The sequence below is a fragment of the Hemitrygon akajei genome, chromosome 16 (genome assembly GCF_048418815.1).
Source record: "Hemitrygon akajei chromosome 16, sHemAka1.3, whole genome shotgun sequence".
Classification (NCBI taxonomy): Eukaryota; Metazoa; Chordata; class Chondrichthyes; order Myliobatiformes; family Dasyatidae; genus Hemitrygon; species Hemitrygon akajei.
The window spans coordinates 59863516-59884405 of NC_133139.1; the positions used below are offsets into that span (position 1 = coordinate 59863516).

A 20890-nucleotide genomic window follows, 5' to 3' on the forward strand; every position below is an offset into this window, starting at 1 on the left:
GGACAGCTCTTTAGAGATGAGCAGGAAGTTCTTTAGCCAGAAAGTGCTATACCTGTGGAAATCATTGCCACAGACAGCCATGGAGGCCAGGTCATTGGTATATTTAAGCGGAGGTTGATAGGTCCTTGATTTGTAAAGGCATTAAAGGTTATGGGAAGAAGGCAGGAGAATGGATTGAGAAGGAAAGTAAAGCACCTTCTCTTCTCTTTACCCCCCTCTCTTTCCCCCTTTGCTTCCCTCCCCTCCCCTCTCTTACCAATTTCTTCCCCCTCTCTTCCCCTCTCTCTTCCCCTCTCTTCCCCTCCCCCTCTTCCTCCCTCTTTCCCTCTTCCCCTTCCCCTTCCCCCTTTCTTCCTCTCTCCCACCTCTCTTCTCTCTTCCCCCCTTTTCCCCTTCTCTTCTCCTCTCCCCTTCCCCCCTCTTCCCCTATTTCCCCCTCTCACTCCCCTTCCTCTCTTCCCTTCACTCCTCCCTCCTCCTCCTGCACCTCTCTCTCATCTCTCTCCCTGAACCTCCCTCTCTCTCTCTCTCTCTTTCTCTCTCTCTCTCTCATCTCTCTCCCTGAACCTCCCTCTCCCTCATTTCTCTCTCTCTCTCTCTCTCTCTCTCTCTCTCTCTCTCCCCCCCCCCCCACTCTCTCTCTAACATCTTGAAGACTCAAAAAAAAGACTCAGTTCCAGGGACCAGGATGTTACAGCAGATAATCCTTCCTATAGAACTTGCCACATCTCTATTCCCCGACCCCCTGCAAGCCCTCCCATCACTAGAAAGCTACAAAAATCCCTCCCATCTAACACCATCCACAATGAGAATTCCTACTCATCCAGCAGGTGCTAAACTTGAAGCCATTATATTCCTTTGGTCTGGATTCTCCAGTCTCTGGGAAAGTACTCCAAAATGTACATAAAACATAGAACAGTACAGCTCAGGAACAGGCCCTTTGGCCCACAACATCTGTGCCGACCATGATACTAATTTGGACAAATCTCATCTGTCTGAATATGCTCTGTATCCCTCTATTCCCTGCCTGTCTAAATGCCTCTTAAATGTTGCTGGCATATTTGCTTCCACCACTTCCCTGGCATCACATTTCAACCACCTACCAGTCTCTTGGTAAATCTCTTAACTCATAAATATCCATTAAAGTTCCCCACTCTCACTATAAAACTATGCCCTCTTGCGTTTGACATTCCAACATTGTTCTATCTCTGCCTCTTCAAATTTTGAGGGGACCAGGTGTCCCCTCAGCTTCCAATGCTCAGGAGAAAATAACCTAAATTTGTCATAGAAACAGAAACATAGAAAACCTACAGCACAATACAGGCCCTTCAGCCCACAAAGCTGTGCTGAACATGTCATTACCTTAGAAGTACCTAGGCTTACCCATAGCCCTCTATTTTTGTGAGCTCCATGTATCCATCCAGGAGTCTCGAAAAAAAGACCCTATCGTTTCCACCTCCACCACCACCACTGGAAGCCTATTCCACGCACTCACCACTCTCTGCGTAAAAGACTTACCCCGACAGCTCCTCTGTACCTACTTCCAAGCATCCTAAAACTATGTCCACTCGTGCTAGCCATTTCAGCCCTGGGAAAAAGCCTCTGACTATCCACATGATCAATGCCTCTCATTATCTTATACTCCTCTATCAGGTCACCTCTCATCCTCCGTCGCTCCAAGGAGAAAAGGCCGAGTTCACTCAACCTATTCTCATAAGGCATGCTCCCCAATCCAGGCAACATCCTTGTAAATCTCCTCTGCACCCTTTCTATGGCTTCTACATCCTTCCTATAGTGAGGCGGCCAGAACTGAGCACAGTACTCCAAGTGGGGTCTGATTGATGAAGGCCAATGCACCGTATGCTTTCTTAACCACAGAGTCAAACTGCACAGCAGCTTTGAGTGTCCTATGGACTTGGACCCCAAGATCCCTCTGATCCTCCACACTGCCAAGAGTCTCGTAATTAATGCTATATTCTGCCATCATATTTGACCTACCAAAATGAACCACCTCACACTTATCTGGGTTGAACTCCATCTGCTACTTCTCAGCCCAGTTTTGCATCCTATTGATGTCCCACTATAACCTCTGACAGCCCTCCACACTATCCACAACACCCTCAACCTTTGTGTCATCAGCAAATTTACTAACCCATCCCTCCACTTCCTCATCCAGGTCATTTGTAAAAATCACAAAGAGTAGGGGTCCCAGAACAGATCCCTGAGGCACATCACTGGTCACCGGCCTCCATGCAGAATATGACCCATCTACAACCACTCTTTGCCTTCTATGGGCAAGCCAGTTCTGGATCCACAAAGCAATGTCCCCTTGGATCCTATGCCTCCTTACTTTCTCAATAAGCTTTGCATGGGGTACCTTATCAAATGGTTTGCTGAAATCCATATACACTACATCTACTGCTCTACCTTCATCAATGTGTTTAGTCACATCCTCAAAAAGTTCAATCAGGCTTGTAAGGCACAACCTGCCTTTGACAAAGCCATGCTGACTATTCCTAATCATATTATACCTCTCCAAATGTTCATAAATCCTGCCTCAGAGGATCTTCTCTGCCAGCTTACCAACCACAGAGGTAAGACTGGTTGTCCTATAATTTCCTGGGCTATCGCTACTCCCTTTCTTGAATAAAGGAACAATATCCTCAACCCTCCCATCCTCCAGAACCTTTCCCATCCTCATTGATGATGCAAAGATCATTGCCAGAGGCTCAGCAATCTCCTCCCCTCACTTCCCACCGTAGCCTGGGGTATATACTGTCTGGTCCCAGTGACTTATCCAACATGATGCTTTCCAAAAGCTCCAGTGCATCCTCTTCCTTAATATCCACATGCTCAAGCTTTTCAGTCTGCTGCAAGTCATCCCTACAATCAGCAAGATCCTTTTCTGCAGTGAATACTGAAGCAAACTACTCATTGAGTACCTCTGCTATCTCCTCTGGTTCTATACACACTTTTCCACTGTCAAGTTTAGTTGGTCCTATTCTCTCACGTCTTATCCTCATAGATTGCCTTGGGGTTTTCCTTAATCCTGTCTGCCAAGGCCTTCTCATGACCCCTTCTGGCTCTCCTAATTTCATTCTTAAGCTCCTTCCTGCTAGCCTGAAAATCTTCTAGATCTCTGCCATTACCTAGTTTTATGAACCTTTCATAAGTTCCTCTTTTCTTCTTGACTAGATTTACAACAGCCTTTGTACACCATGGTTCCTGTACCCTACCATCCTTTCCCTGGTTCACTGGAATGTACCTATGCAGAACCCTGCGCAAATATCCCCTGAACATTTGCCACATTTTTTCCATAAGTTTCCCTGAGAACTCCTGTTTCCAATTTATACTTCCAAGTTCCTGCCTGATAGCCTCATATTTCCCCTTACTCCAATTAAATGTTTCCCTAACTTGTCTGTTCTTATCCCTCTCCAATGCTATGGGTGAAGGAGATAGAATTGTGATCACTATCTCCAAAATGCTCTCCCACTGAGAGACCTGCCACCTGACCAGGTTCATTTCCCAATACCAGATCAAGTACAGCCTCTTCTTCTACTTCTCCTTTGAACTAATACTATCTAATCCAGACAACATCCTGGCAAACTCTTCTGCACCTCCTCCAAAGTCTTCACGTCCTTCCTGTAATGGGGCGACCAGAATTGCACACAATAATCTCAGCAGGACCTAACCAAATTCTATACAGCTGCAACTTTTGCACTTCCTCCCTGAACAATAACATGCTATGTACTTGTGTTGTCATTTTCAGAGATATGGACCCCAAGATCCCCCTTACATCAATTCTTCTAAGGATCCTCCATTTACTCTATTGTTTCCTCTAACAGTTAACCTCTCAACACACAGCACCCCACACTTATCCAGATTGGACTCCATCTGCCATTTCCCCACCCACATTTTCATCTTGACTCTATCCTGCTGAATCCTTTGACAACTTTCCTCATTATCTAATTTTTGTGTCATCTTCAAATCAGCACACCTGTATTTTCATCCAAGCCATTTATACACTGTATAATCACAAACAGCAGAGGTCCACTCACCAATCCATGTGATCCACTAGTCATAGCCCTCCAGTCAAAATAGTGCCCTTCCATCACTACCAAGATAGTTGTGAATTCAATCAACTGAGTTTCTATGGATCCCACTTGTCTTAATCTTCCCGATCAGACATCCATGGGAGACCTTGTGGAAAGCATAGCTCAGGTCAATGTACACAATATCCACTGCCTTACCCTCATCAATCATCTTTCATCACCTCCTCAGAAAATTCAACAGACTTTTGTAACACATCACCTTTCCATGCAACATAAACACAAAATTCTGCAGATGCTGGAAATCCAGAGTAACATACACAAATTGCTGGAGGAATTCAGCAGGTCAGGCAGAACCTGTGGAGAGAAATAGACAGTCAACATTTCAGGTTGAGACTCTTTATCAGATTAGGACATCCTAATAAAGGGACCTTTTGAGTTACATGAGCATTTTGTGTATTACTATCTCCCCATATAAAGCCATGCTTACTGTCTTTCCACCATCCCGACACATCACTCCATTGCACCTGACACATGCTAATCCTTACAGCTCCTCTGAATCTCTACAAATTTTGGCAAATGTTTCACCTGCCTATCTATTAACACAGGAGTATCGATAGGGTAAATACAAGCAGGTTTTGTCCATTGGGGTTGGGTGGGAACAGAACTACAGGTCATGGGTTAAGGGTGAAAAGTGAAGTGTTCAAGGAGAACCTGAGGGAGTACTTCTTCATTCAGAGGGTGGTGAGAGCATGGAGCGAGCTAGAGCTGAGATGCTGGATGCCGGTTTGATTTCAACTCTTCAGAGACATTAGGATAAGTACATGGATGGAGGGGGTATGTAAGGCTATGGACTAGGTGTAGGTCAATTGGATTAAGCAGAATTATAATTCAGAATGGATTAAATGGACTAAAAGGTCTGTTATTGTGTTGTAGCACTCGATTGCTCTATGACTTGTACTCTTCCGACTCAAAACCCCAGTCACCCAGCCAGGCCACTTCCTAGTGTGCATTCTAGTATGTTCCCTTGTCTGGTTTGATTATCCACACAACACACATAAAATGCTGGAGGAATCAGCAGGCCACGCAGCATCTTTGTGGAAGAGTAAACAATCGACGTTTTGGTCTAAGACACTTCATCAGGACTGGAGAAAAAAATTTAAGAAGTCAGAGTAAAAAGCGGGGTGGGGAGGGGAGGAAGAAATACAAGGTGGTAGGCGATAGGTGAAACCAGGAGGGGGGAGGGGTGAAGTATATTCCTTATATCCGTCTGGGTAGACTCCAACCTGACGGCATGAACATTGATTTCTCTAACTTCTGGTAGTTGCCTCCCTCCTTCAGTATTCCCATTCCCACTTCCTCTCTCACCTTATCTCCTTACATCCCTCTGGTGGTTTTTCCCCTTTCTTCCATTGTCTTCTTCCCTCTCCTATCAGATTTCCCCTTCTCCAACCCTTTACTTCTTGCACCAATCAACTTCCCAGTTCTTCATTTCACCCCTCCACCTTTCAGTTTCACGTATCACCTATTACCTTGTATTTCTTCCTCCCCTCCCTGCACCTTCTTTCTCTGACTTCTCATCTTTTTTTCCAATCCTGGTGAAGGGTCTCGGCCCAAAACATCAACTGTTTACTCTTTTCCATAGATGCTGCCTGGCCTGCTGAATTACTCTAACTTTTAGTGCGTTTTGCTTGGATTTCCAGCATCTGCAGATTTTCTCATGTTTGGATTATCCACACACTGTGTCAAGAAACCCTCCTGGATGCCACCCAGCAAACTCTTGCCCAATCGAAGCCTCTGGTGCAAAGGGAGTTGCTAAGGAGCAGGAAAAAAGGCTTAAGGACAGAGGGTTAAAGAAGGCTAAGTGATGATGCCTTCTTCATTATAACAAGAAGATGGAATGATTTCCTTTTCAGAGGGTTTGTGGCCTGTGTGTTGTCCCAGGGAAATGAATCAACATTTTTGGAAAGATACTTAGTCCACACACTGCCAAAAATCTCACATCATGTATTTAAATGAGCTTTTCAATGAAGTTTGAGCAAATCTCTAGCCAAGTACTTCAGGATAATGTGCACTCAACAGCTACAAGTTAAACATCTGATGACCACTTGCCCCCGGTGTTTCTTTGATATGCAGGCTAGGTGAATTTGCAGGCTCACAAGTAACACCCTTGAGTAGTGAAGGTGAATTTAGTGATATCAGAGAGAGGGTGTGTGTGTTGTAACATCGGTGAGTTGGAAAGTGTGTTGCAAGTCTAGAAAATGGGGGTGGAAGAGATAGTATATTTAGATTTTGAACGGTACAGTACAGGCCATACTGCCCATGATGTAGTGCCAGCCTTTTAATCTACTCCATGATCAATCTATATAGCTCTCCATTTTGCTTTCAGCCATGTCCCTATCTAATAGTCTCTTAAATGTCTTGCCTTGCCTTGCGGGATGTTCCACACACCCACCAGTCTCTGTGTGAAAAATCTACGTCCGATGTCTTCTATGTTTCCTCCAATCACATTAAAATTTTGGTTGAGTTGACTAGTTCTCCAATCTTGATCATGATGATGTCACCTCGTATAGTGATGAAATGTTTGCAAAGGGATTGCCAAGATTGGAGAACAAACCAGTTCAACCTGAGCTACGTAGTTATTTCTAACCTTAAAATTATGCCTTCTTGTCATTTGCTCCCTGGGGAAAAAAGATGCTGGCCATCCACTCTGTATATGCTTCCTGTCATTTTAAACACCTCCAACAAGTCACCACTCTTCCTTCTTTGCTCCAAAAGGAAAAGCCCTAGATCACTTAATCTTTCTTCATAAAACATGCCCTTAAATCCAGGCAACATCCTTGTAAATCTCCTTTGCACCCGGGAGGGGTAAGGGTGATGAATTGAGAAGCTGAGAGGGTATTGGTGGAAAAGATAAAAAGCTGCAGAAGGAATCTAATAGGAGAGGAGAGTAGACCATGAAAAAAAAGGGAAAGAGGAGGAGGACCAGACAGAGGTGATGGGCAGTTGGGGAGAAGATAAAGTGTGAGAGGGATATGAGTTGAACCAGAATGGAGAATGGGAAAAGAGAGAAGTGAGAGGGCTGTGAAATTACAGAAGTTAGAGAAATCAATGTTCACGTGTCAGGTTGGAGGCTACCCCAATAGAATATGATGTGTTGCTCATCATGACAGTAGAGGAGGCCATGAACTGACAGGTGAGAATTCTCTCTGTAATAGTGATAATTAAAAGATAAACCCGTGAAGCTAACTTGAACATCCATCACTGACTTAAAGTATCCTCAAGACTGACACTAGGAAGTCTGTCTTCACATGTAGGAGTTAATTCTTTCTCTGAGGGGCAATGTAAGCAAAGCAGTGTGTGAACTCCCTCTGATATACCTGTTGAGTCATGACTGTGCTTGTGCTTTTCGATCTTTCTAAAGCACAGGTAAATTGAAATTGTTCGTGACAAGTTCAGATTTTCCCTTAATTATATTTTGCCAAGATCTTCACTTACCTCACACTATTTGCTTCCGTGCTATCCTCATTGGACTTCCACCATTTTCCGTCCCTCTCACTTCACTGGTCACTGGGATTGGTCAGTAATGTTGGCACTGACCAGCAGTCTGTGTTGAAAATCCATATATGCTGGTCCAGATAGACTGGGGGCTCCTTTCTCAGCAATGCTAAGGCTGTGAGCTGTCCCGGCTGCTGTGCTTCATGTCTGTGAACATTGTGGCAATGATCCCCACTAAAATGATGGATTGAACACCAAAGCTTTGGGCTTACTCTGGGCTGCTCTGCGGATTTGGATCTACGGACTCAATTTGGTTCAGAATTCTGGTGATGATGCTCACTTCTATTGTTTGAGTGATTTGTGTTTGTTTTCTTTTGCTCTGTGTGCTTTGGGGCTTGATCTTTATTATTCTTGTTGTCAGGTTTCTTGTTTTGTAACTGTCTGTAAGTAAAGATTGTATAATTTATACATTCTTTGATAATCAATGTTCTTTGAATCTTTGGATCATAAAGGCAAGTCAATGAAGAAATCAAATTCTGACTACTTGCCTTCTTACAATCCCATAAACTTCCCAGGTGTCTTAGCCTTTAATGCTCCAGAGAAAGCTACTCAAGATTTCCCAAACTCTCCATATAGGCAGCACCTTGGTAAATCTCTCTGCACCCTCTATAAAGCCTCCACTACTTTCCTGTAATGGGGTGACCAGAATTGCAAACAATACTCAGCAAACCTCAGACTGGAGGAGCAACACCTCATATTCAGTCTGAGTAGACTCCAGTCTGATGGCATGAACATCAATTTCTCTAATTTCTGGTAATTTTTCTTCCCTCACTCCTTCACTCTTTTTGCGTTTCCCATTCTGGTTGCCTTCTCACCACTCTTCTTCGCCTCACCTGCTCATCACTTCCCTTTAGTTCCACTCCTTCTTCCCTTTCTCCCTGGTCCACTGTCCTTTCCTGTTCACATATTGACAGGGAATCCCATACTATAAAAGGTTCAAAATTTGTCAAATGTGTTCAGGAAGGTTTCTTTCATCAGCATGTAGAAGTCCCAATGAGGGAGCATGAGACATTGCACCTGCTGTTAGGGAATGAGACAGGGCAGGTGACAGAAGTTTGTGTAGATCACTTTGCATCTCGTGATCACAATGCATTAGTTTCAAAGTAACAATGTAAAAAGATAGGCCTGGTCTGCAGGTTGAGAATCTAAATTGGAGAAAGGTCAATTATAATGGTATCAAAAAAGATCTGGCAAATGGGGATTGGGACTGGCTGTTTCCAGCAAAGGTTGTAAGTGGAAGGCTTTCAAATGCAAAATTTTGGGAGTACAAAGCTTGCATGTGCCTGTCAGAATAAAAGGTAAAGAAATCAAGTGTAGGGTAGCTTGGTTTTCAAAGATATTATGCCCCTGGCTAAGAGAAAAAGGAGGTGCATAACAGGTATAAGCAAATAGGAACAAATGAGGTGCTTATGGTGTACAAGAAATGCAAGAGAACACCTAAGAAAGAAATTAGGAAGGCTAAAAAAAGGTATGAAGATGCTCCAGCAGACAAGGTGAAGGAGAATCCTAAGGGATTCTACAGATACGTTAAGAGCAAAAGGATTGTAAGGGACAAAATTGGTCCTCTGGAAAATGAGAATGGAGCCAAAACAGATGGAGGAGATTTTTTTACATCGGTATTTACTCAGGATATGGATACAGAGTCTATAGAAGAGACAAACTGGCATCAACTTCATAAACTCTATACAGATTATAAAGGAGGAGGTGTTTGCTATCCTGAGGCAAATCAGGGTGGATAACTCCCCTGGGCCTGACAAGGTATTCTCTTGGACCCTACAAGAAGCAAGTGCAGACATTGCTGGGGCCCTAGCTGAGGTATTTAAATCATCCTTCGTGACAGGAAACGTTTTGGAGGATTGGAGGATAGCCAAAGTTGTTCTAGTGTTTAAAAAAGGCTCTAAATATAAACCAGGAAATTATAGGCCTGTGAGTCTGACATCAGTTGTGGAAAAGATATTGGAAGGTATTCTAAGGGACCCGATATATGAGTATTTGGAAAGACATAGAGTCATAGAGTCATAGAAAAACACAGCACAGAAACAGGCCATGGACTAATTAAAGATAGTCATCGTGACTCTGTGCGTGGTAGGTCATGTCTCACCAATCTTATAAAGTTCTTTGAGGAAGTTACCAGGAAAGTGGATGAAGGTAAGACAGTGGATGTTGTCTATATGGACTTCAGCAAGGTACTTGACAAGATCCCGCATGGGAGGTTGGTCAAGAAGGCTCAGTCACTCAGAATTCAAGATGAGGTAGTAAATGATTATACATTGGCTTTGTGGAAGAAGCCAGACAGTGGTAGCAGATGGTTGCCTCTCTGACTGGAGGCCTGTGACTAGTGATGTGCTGTAGGGAGTGGTGCTGAGTCCTTTATTGTTTGCCATCTATATCAATGGTTTAGATGATAATATGGCTAACTGGATCAACAAATTTACAGATGATACCAAAACTGGGGTGCATTGGAAAGCTAACATAGCTTGTAGAAGGATCTGCATCAGCTGGAAAAATGGGCTGAAAATGGCAGAAGGACTTTAATGCAGACAAGTGCAAGGTTTTGCCCTTCGGTAGGACTAACCAGGGTAGGTCTTACTCAGTGAATGGTAGGGCATTGAGGAGTCTGGTAGAACAAAAAATCTGAGAATACAGGTCCATAGTCCATCGAAAGTGGTGTCACAGGTAGATAGGGTCATAGAGATACCTTCTGGCACATTGGCCATCATAAATCAACGTACTGAGTACAGAAGATGGGATGTTATGTTGAAATTGTATAAGACGTTGGTGAGCCCTAATTTTGTGAATTGTGTGCAGTTTTGCTCACCTACCTACAGGAAAGATGTAACCAAGCTTGAAAGAGTACAGAGAAAATTTACAAGGATGTTACCAGGTCTGGAGGACTTGAGTTATAAGGAATAATTGAATAGGTTAGGACTGTATTCCTTCAAATGTAGAACCACTGAGGTTGGGTGGGACTTCAACTAGAGGTCATTGGTTAAGAGTGGAAGTTGAAAAGTTTAAGGGAACATGAGGGGAAATGTTTTCACCCAGAGGGTCGTGAGGGTGTGGAATGAGCTGCCAGCACAAGTGGTGCATCTGAGCTTGATTTCAATGTTTAAGAGAAGTTTGGATAGATACATTGATGGTAGGAGTATGGAGGGCTGTGGTCCCAGTGCAGGTCAATGGGAAGAGGCAGTTTAAATAGTTTTAGCATTGACTAGATGGGCTGAAGGGCCTGTTTCTGTGCTGTATTTCTCTATGACTATGTTCAATATCTTCTTAATTAACTCTTTACCTCTTCCACCTGTTATCCCCCCCTTCCCCACCCACCTAATTTCCCTTTCACCACATCTCACCTATCACCTGCTACTTTCTACTCCTCCTCCTCCTCCACCTTCTTCTCCCTTCCTTTCCAGTCCTGACGAAGCGTTCCTCCCTGAAACATTGATTATTTATTCCCCTGCTGGGAATAGGTAGTGTCTGGCCTGCTGAGTTCCCCTAACATTTTGTGTGTTGCTTAAGATTTTGAGCATCTGGAGAATCTCCTGTGTTTACAATACTCAACCTTAACTGCAGCCTAACCACTACATAACTTCTTGACTCTTATACTCAGTGTCATACCAATGATGGGAATGGTGTCATATGGCACCCTATCTGCTTGTGTGTCCACTTTCAGGGAGCTGAGGACCTGAACGCCAGTATCTCTCTGTACATCAAAGTTGTAAGGGGCCTGCCATTAACTGTATACTTGCCCCTTACTTTTCACTTCCAAAAATCACGAGCGGACACCAGAAACACTTCCACTCTCAAGAAAAATGGAAAGGTACGAACAATCATCCTTTCGGCTGATGGCCTCTGTTTCTCTTCAGTGAGCGGTGGCAGAGGTAATGGTTCCATTATCACATCCATCAGCATGCTGACCCTGAAACAATGGAGAACAAATGGGGGCTAGGGTCAAGGGCAGTGTGCCCTACAAACTTAAAATAAAATGCAGTCAATGAGAAGATTTTTTTCTCATATAAAAGAATGAATGTATCAGGGATGAAAGCAAGCAATTATTTATATTGTATTCAATGGTTCTTTATAAAAAAGCACCACTTTCGAAATGAATTGAAATGAGAATAATAGTGTTCAGTTTAGTGTTCATGGTGTGTGTCCACCCTTGGGTAGATTAATCTGTTCATTGTTTAATTATCTGATAATGTTTGCCCTGTGTACACTGAGTGCCACAAAGCTGCCCTGCTCCATCCTATTGTACATTTTCACGGCGCCTTAAGGATAAACAATTGCTTCTTATATAATGGCTCTTTCGCCAAAGCCACTGAGTCCCCCCTTTCGCGCCTGGCCATCAATGCTGGTCGGCAACTCAACTGGAGTGTTATGTCCAATATGTTTCACCACCCAGGACACCAAGGTCTTGAAGGGGGTGTGGAAGAGACTTCCTGGAGCCCCTTTCAGTGATGAGGGATTCCAACTCCAGGGTCAGAGGGAGGAGATGTGGTTGTTCTCTTTGAGCAGAAATGGTTGAGAGAAGGTTGATTAGATTTATTTATTAGAATAACCACATGAAAAAAAGGAGGGCCATGTAGGAGGGAAGAGTTAGATTGATCTTGGAGTAGGTTCAAAGATTGCACAACATCGTGGGCCAAAAGGTCTGTACTGGGCCAGGGCAGGCCATCAGCGATGTTCACATCAAGGAACTTGAAGCTCTCAACCTCAACACTGTTAATGTAGTCAAGAGCATCTGCAGATCTCTCCCCTTTCTGAATTCAATGACTGGCTGTTTTGTTTTGTTGACATTGAGGGAAAGGTTGCAGTCATGACACCATGTTACTACGCTATCTATCTCCTTCCTGTACTTCGACTCATCATCTTTAAGATTCAGCCCACTACGGTGGCATCATCTGAAAACTTGTAGATGGAGCAAGAGCAGAATCATGAGTAAACAGGGAGTCAAGAAGGGCTTAGAAAGCAACTTTGTGGAACATAAATGCTTATGATAATTGTGGCAGATGTACTGCTGCCTAACCTTACTGATTGTGGTCTGTTGGTTGGAAAGTCAAGGATCCATTTCCAGAGGAAGACATTGATTCCAAGGGTCTGGAATTTGGAGATGCATTTGCTTGGAGTAATAGTATTGAATGCAGAACTGTAGTCAATAAACAATACAGTCTTTACAGTCGAGATGCTCTAGAGGTGACTGTGGGGCCAGGGAGATGGTGTCTGCGATAGAACTGTTTCAGCTGTAGGCAAATTGCAGTGGGTCGAAGTTGTCTGGAAAGCGGAAATCGATGTGTGCTGTGACCAGCCTCTTGAAGCACTTCATGATGGTACCAGGATGTTAGTGGTTTTCTTAAAGGAGGTGTGAACCACAGCCTGAAGCATGGAGAGGCTAAAATTGTCCACAAATATCCCTTCCAGCAGATCTGCACAGGATCTAAGGACACAGCCAGGGCAATAGATTGACCCAGAAGTGAGGGCTATATCCCTTTTAAGTCATTTGCCCTGAAGTGATAGAGAATCTATCTCTAGGTACAAGAGATTTTGAAAATGAAGGAAATCCAGAGTGACACACACAAAAGGCTGGAGGAGCAGAGTAGGTCAAGTAGCATCTGTGGAGACATTACAGGCTAAGACTTTTCATCAGGGCTTGAATGGAAGGAGGAAGAACCTAGAATAAGAAGGTGGGGGAGGGGAAGGAGTACAAACTGGCAGGTAATAAGTGAAACTAGGTGAGGTAGAAGGTAGGTGGGTGATGAGGGGGTATGAAGTGAGATGCTGGGATGTGATAGGTAGAAGAGGTAAAGGGGTGAAGAAAAAGGAATTTGGTAGAGAAAAGATGAAGGATAATTGGATCAGCCTTTCGAGGAGTTGAGACGGATGGGATGGGGTGAATGGCCTTTAAAGATGCATGGGTTTCTGATGCAGTGTTGATGCAGACTTGAGATTGTCATTGATGAGGCTGCATTCAGTGCAACTCTTTGCTCTCTTTGGCTGCCTCCTACACCTTCCACATGCTCTCCAAGGGGGATCTCTCTCCCAAAGGATACAAGATGAGAGAAATCACCTACACTCACCCAGTGGCCAATTTATTAGGTCCTTCCTGGACTTAATAGTGTATGTTCATGATCTTCTACTGCTGTAACCAATCCACTTCAAAGTTCAACATGTTTTACATTCAGAGATGCTCTTCTACACACCATTGTTGTAATGCATGGTTATTTGAGTTACCATTGCTTTCCTGTCAACTTGAACCATTCTTCTCTGACCTCTCTTGTTAACAAGGCATTTTCACCTACAGAACAACTGCTCACTGGATGTTGTTCAATTTTTATGCCATTGTCTGTAAACTCTAGGCACTGTTGCTTGTGAAAATGCCAGGATATCAACAATCTGATCTGAGAAAGTTCTGAGATACTCAAGCCACCCAGTCTGGCACCAACAATGATTCCACGGTCAAAATCACTTAGATCACACATCTTCCACATTCTGATGTTTGGTCTGAACAACTGAACTTCTTCCCCATGTTTGCATGCTTTTATGCACTGAGTTGCAAGCCACATGATTGGCTGCTTGGATATTTGTATTAATGAGTAGGTATACCTGAAAGAAAAGTAGCCACTGAATCTATGTTTAGATCTAAATGAAGTGTGCTCCAGGAGGCTGCGCTAATGGTATCATTCTCCTAATTTGCATCTAGTTTGTGGAAAAGAGCAAAAGAAGATCAGGCTTATATTCAGACGTAACATTACCATTGTACTGCAATTGTATGCTAAATTGGAAACAGCTGCTGAAAAGGTTAAGTCTGAAACAAAGAGTTTAAAACCATAACTACATAACCCCAAGGTGACCTTCTACTGCTCTAAAACAGTGTGCTTCTCTGCTACTCTTCAAGACAACTGTACTCTTCATCCTCAATTTTGGTTCAGATTCCAACGTATTTATCATGTGTGCATGGAAACATTTAATGTTAACAACCAACTCAACTAAGGATGTGCTAGGGGCAGCTACAAGTGTCACCACACTTTCCAGTGCCAACATAACATGCCCACAATGCTCAGCAAATCAATAAAGAATTTAACAAGCATCCACACAACAGAGCAAAACAAGCCCCTGTCCTCCATATCTGGAATAGTGGGGCAAAGATGAAACAATAGGCACTTTACAAATGATATCCAAACTGAAATGGGAAGATACAATAGGTTAATGACTATTCAATAAAGTCCAAAAGTTTACAAGCCATGGGAAATTTGAGACTAGAAGATTTAACTTAATAGTCAGTGTCAGGTTTACAGAGAGTGATAGGGTTAGAACTCTTCTAAACAAAAGACAGATGTTGCCAGACCAGCTGTTAATTTGTATCTGTTGACATTATTTTTATTACTGAATGTTTATAAACAACCCACAAGTTAGCAATGGGGTCTGGTATTGGCTCAAGGAAACTTATCTACTGGACCACAAACAAGATCACATAAAATATTGGAGGAAATTAGCAGGTCAAACAGCAACCATGGAAGGAAATGGGGAGTCATTGTTTCAGGTCAAGAGGCTTCATTTGGACCAGAGAGATAGAGGGGTGACAGCCAATATAACGAGGTGAAGGGAAGGGACAATTCCAGCTCTAGTTCCACCCCTTCCCCAACTCTTTATACTGGCTGTCTCCCCTCTATTATTTATTCCAGATAAAGAGTCCCCATCCAAAACATTGACTGTCCATCTCCATCCACTGAATGCTGCCTGACCCATCAAGTTCCTCCAGTGCTTTGTGTGTTGCTCCAGATTCCAGCATATGCAGTCTCATGTGTCTCCAACAAAGAAAATAAGTTTACTTAAGAAACTTGTCAACTTAGAGAACTGGGTGAGACTAGAACTAGAGCTCATGGGTCAAGGGTAAAAGGAGAACTATGTAAGGGGAACATGAGGGGGATGTTCTTCACTCTGAAGTGGGTGAGAATGTAGAACAAGCTGCGAGTGGAAGTGGTAGAAGTGGTTGATTTCACCATTTAAGAGAAGTTTTGGGTAAGTACCTCGATGGGATGGGTATGGATGGCTATGGTCCAGTTTCAGGTTGATGGGTCCAGGCAGAATAACAGCTCAGCACAGACTGGATGGGCTGAAGGGCACGTTTCAGTGATGCAGTGTTCTCTGACTCTATGATTAAAATAAACCACACACTTCCTTCAGACTAATTCCTTCAGGGAAAATACAATGAGCAGGACTCTTACTTATAAATGATGTGCATTAATATTAACATTGTCCACTAGCAGCTTCTCCTAAGGTTGGACCTAGGACCTTGTGGAAATGCAGTGTCATTACTCATCCAGGTTCCTCCTAAACCTACAATTTCTAATGCAAAGGGCAAGAACAGCAGGCAGATATGAGCTTCTCTGCCAACTCACGATCTTTCCTGACTTCAAAATGGCCAGCACTCCTTTGCTGCTGTTGGGTCTAAATCCCAGAGCAGCCTGGGCCAGCCCTGTGGAGGCATCTTTACCAAAAGCGAGCTGCAATGGTGCAAGAAAGGACATCATCCCAGAAGAGGCAGTTGCCTTGGCAGCATTTATTTGCATGGTGGGGTTTAGACTAGAGTTGCAGGGGGATGGGAGCCAGAATGCCAGAACAGTTAGTGGAGAGATTGTGGAGGCAGATGTTGGTAAGACCTCAGACAAAGGCAGTAATCAAAAGTTTGAGCATGATACAACTAGTGTCCTGAGCTGTGTATAGAAGTGTGGCAAAGAGGCACCCTGTACAGATTACAGAGGAGGAGGTGTTTGCTAACCTCAGGCAAATCAGGGTGGATAACTCCCCAGGGCCTGACATGGAGTTCTCTTGACCCCATGGGAGCAAGTGCAGAAATTGTTGGGGCTCTGGTAGTGATACTGAAATCATCCTTAATGACAGGAGAGGTACCAGAGGGTTGGTGGATAACCAATGTTGTTCCGCTGTTTAAAAATGGCTCTAAACAGAAACCAGGAAATTATAGGCCGATGAGTCTGAAATCAGTTGTGGGAAAGTTATTGAAAGGTATTCCAAGGAACGGATAAGTAAGTTTTTGGATAGACGTGGACTCATTAAGGTTAGTCAACATGGCTTTGTGCATAGTAGGTCATGTCCAAACAATCTTACAGAGTTTTTCGAGGAAGTTACCAGGAAAGTAGATGAAGGCAAGGCAGTGGATGTTGTCTATGTTGTCTATGTATGGCATTTGACAAGGTCCCGCATGGGAGGTCGGTCGGTCAAGAAGGATCAGTCAGCTCAGCATTCAGGATGAGGTAGTAAATTGGGTTAGACATTGGCTTTGTGGGAGAAGCCAGAGAGTGGTAGTTAAGGGTTGCCTCTCTGACTGGAGGCATAAGACTAGTGGTGTGCCGCAGGGACCGGTGCCGGTGTTATTTGTCACCTATATCAATGATCTGGATGATAATGTGGTTAACTGGATCAGCACATTTGCGGATGATGTCAAGTTTGGGGGTATAGTGGACAGTGAGGAAGGCTATCATGGATTACTGAGGCAGCAGCTAGAAAAAAGTGCTGAAAAATGGTAGATAGAATTTAATTCAGCCAGGCATGAGGTGCTTCAGTTTGGTAGGGCACTGAGGAGTGTAGTAGAACAAAAGGATCTGGGAATACAACTCCATAATATGTTGAAAGTGGTGTCATTGTCAGATAGGGTCATTCAAAAATGTTTTTGGCACATTGGCCTTCATTCATCAATGTATTGAAAACAGAAGATGGAACGTTATACTGAAGTTGTACAAAGACATTGGTGAGACCTAATTTGGAGTATTTTTGTACAGTTTTGGTCACCTACCTACAGGAAAGATGTAAACAAGATTGAAAGGGTGAAGAGAAACTTTACTGGGATGTTGCTGAATCAAGGGAACCAGAGTTATACGGAAAGATTGAATAGATTAGGGCTGTATTTTTTAGAACATAGAAGATTGAGAGGAAACTTAATTGAGGTGTACAAAATTATGAGGGGTATAGAGAGGGTAAATGCAAGCAGTCTTTTATCACTAAGGTTTGGGTGCAACTACAACCAGAGGTCATGTTTTGATGATGAAAGGTGAAAAGTTTAAGAGGAGCATGAGGGGAAACATCTTCACTCAAAGGGTCATGGCAGTGTGAAGTGAGCTGCCATCACAAGTGGTCCATGTGAACTCAATTTCAAGGTTTAAAAGAAGTTTGGACAGATACATGGATAGTAGGGGTATGGAGGGCTATGGTCCAGGTGTAGGTCATTGAGAGCAGGCATGGATTATATGGGGACGAAGGGCCTGTTTCTGTGTTTTGCTTCATGATGACTCGAATGGAAGGATTTAACCGATGGCAGAAAGAGATGAAAAGGTAGAACCAAAACAACCACTGAATTGGAGAAGAGGTTTGAGTGTGAAATGGCCCATATTCCTTTGGCATGTTACCCTCTACTTCTCCAAATCCCTCCGGATTAGCAGGGAAACGCTTGGCACATAGTCTCAGTAACTGGCTAAACTCCAGTGAATTTATTGCATAACGGACAGGTACACAGAGGTTGAAAATTCAGTCTCCAAATCAGAATAACAGCTGAATCCTGGATTCCCACCACTTCTCAGCAGTGTTACAGCAACGCTTTGATAATTTTGTATCAAACACACTGAGTTCAAGCTCACAGCTGCCATTTAGGCTAACCCAGTTAACTGAAGGAATTTCAGTAACTTGCTACTCTCCTTGCCAGCTCGAGGTGAAGAGCTGTCAGCTGAGGGAGACATCAAAGACCCAGAGGAGCTGGCAAACAGCTGCCTGAGTTCTCACTCCACCAGGTCAAAGGAAATGTGCTGCAAAGTTCATTGGCCACACCCAGTCCTTTATCTGACTAATCAGTGGATCGAACAATCGGACGACCAAATTGCTTCTGTCAAAAACCTCTTTGCCACTAATCAATGCGAGGTGAGGCAAAGGATTGGTTTGGGAGTCAAAGCCAACTTCAAACGGACAGGTGACTTACATTATACGCATGTCATCACAAAGGAATTCTGCCCAGAAATAGCCACAGCTGTGATTTTCATTCTGAGAGACTCTCAGTCTAGCCTGGCTGGAAAACAGGAAAGCTTATAAATGGAAACAGCATTGATTTTACGGCCTCACTGCCAGGTGTCAGCTGGGAGCTCGGAGGTTAACACTCTAACGGCTGAGCCTGAAGTTTGTAGGTTCAAGTCCCACCCTGAACTTTAGGGCTGATGGTCTAGTGTAGTACTGTCACACTGTCAGAGGCACTGAGACAAGATGCTAAACTGTGGCCAAAGAAGTTGAGGCAGGTATATTAATAACATATAAAAGGAACTTGGACAGGTATGTAGATAAGAAAGGTAGGTGGGCCAAATATCTGAGGTGGATGGGGTCTGCTTTACCAAGGCAATGAGAAGTGTAGACAGATTCTTTAGAGGGGAAGCTTTGTCCACAACTCTCTGCAGTTTCCTGCAGTCATGGGAAGAGCAGTTGCCATCCCAAGCCATGATGAATCCAGAGTCTACCTTCGTCAGCCTGAACCTGGGAGCTGAGTGTTCCTGTTGGGTGTAACAGTGGACATTTAGTGAGGCCAGACTCTCCTTCAGATGGGGCAAATGAATGAGATGTTGGTGAGGGCGCATTAGAATATAGTGTTCAGTTTTGGTCACCCTGCTGCAGAAAATATGCCATTAAACTGGAAAGAGTGCTGGGGAGATTTATGAGGATGTTGCCTGGGCAGATTTGCAAAGAGAAGTTGAGTTGGCTCGGACATTTTCATTGGAGAATGAGTAGAAATTTTAGAGGTGTATAAAATCATGAGGGGTACAGATAGTGTGAATGCACACAATCTTTTTCCCAAGGAAAGAAAATCAAAAACTAGAAGGCACAGGTTTAGGTGAGAGGGGAAAGATTGATAGGAACCTGAAGGGGCAATTTTTTCACACTGAGTGGTCAGTATATGGAACAAGCTGCCAGAGGAAGCGGTTGAGGCAGCTATGTTAACAACTTTTAAAAGAAACATGGGTAGGTATATGGATAGGAAATGTTGAAAGGGACAGGATCCCAACACTATGATTACAAGGATTTTTTTTCCTTGGATCATAGGATAATGAGGGGTGATCTTATGGAAGTGTAAAGAACCATGAGGGGTTACGATAAGGTGAATGCGCACAGTCTTTTTCCCAGAGCTGGTGAATCAAGAACTAGGTGGCATAGGTTTAACGTGAAAGGGGAAAGAATTAATAGGAACCTTTTTCACACAGAGGGTGGTCAGTATTTGGAATAATCTTCCATCAGAAATGGTTGGGACATTACATTACAACATTTAAAAGGTACTTAGACAGTTAAATCGATAGGAGAAGTTTAAAGGGAAATGGGCAAATGTAAGCATGTGTGATTAGCTCAGGTAGGCAACTTGATTGGCCTGGACCAGTCGGGACAAAAAAATCCTGTTTCCGTGCAGTACAACTAGCACAGATTCATGTCATGCAAAAAAAGTGCCCTCAGCACACTGCGTCACACCAAGAATCAAGACCCATCCACATTAATCCCACTGCATTCTCCATATATTCCCCTCAACTCCTTCCAGATCCCAGGGCAATGTACAGCAGGCTTCTGTGCGTTGGCCAGAAACCAGAGCACTCAGGGGAAATCCGTGCAGTACTGGGAGAAAGTGAAAATTCCACACAATCAGCACCAGAGGTCAGGATTGAAACTAACCAGTGAGCTTGGGCATGAGACTGAGTGGTGATCAGCTTTGAGTGATGAGAAAAATTTGTCAAGGAAATTCCTGTTCTTCTTTGATATAATATCCTGGAGTCTTTTACAACTTCCTGAGAAAACAGAATAATGATTTTCATAAATGTCAATGACTTGGATGAGGAAGTGGAAAGTGGTAAGTTTGCAGATGAAACAAAAATTTGTGGTGTTGTGGATAATGTAGAAGATTATTCTAGGTTACAATGGGACATTGACAGGATGCAGAGCTGGGCTGAGAAGAGGCAGATAGAGTTTAATCCAGAGAAGCTTGAAGTGATTCACTTTGGAAGGTCAAATTTGAAGGGAGAATACAAGGTTAATGGCAGGATTCTTAGCAGAATGGAAGTACAGCTGGATTTGGGGGTCCATGTCCATAGACGATTCAAAGTTGTCATGCAAGTTGATCGGGTTATTAAGAAGGTGTACAGAGTATTGGCCTTCATTAGTTGTGGAATTGAGTTCAAGAGCACAAAAGCGCTGAAGTAATGTTGCATCTCATAAAATTCTGGTTAGACCACACTTGAAATATTGTGCTCAATTCTGGT

The 20890-nt window shown here is 43.5% G+C and overlaps 1 protein-coding gene across 11 annotated transcripts in view; it reads left to right on the top strand.

Annotated features, from left to right (window-relative positions):
* nfixb (nuclear factor I/Xb) overlaps positions 1 to 20890 on the top strand; it is a 413008-nt gene that overhangs the window by 300834 nt on the left and 91284 nt on the right. The gene's annotated exons all lie outside the window — the stretch shown is intronic.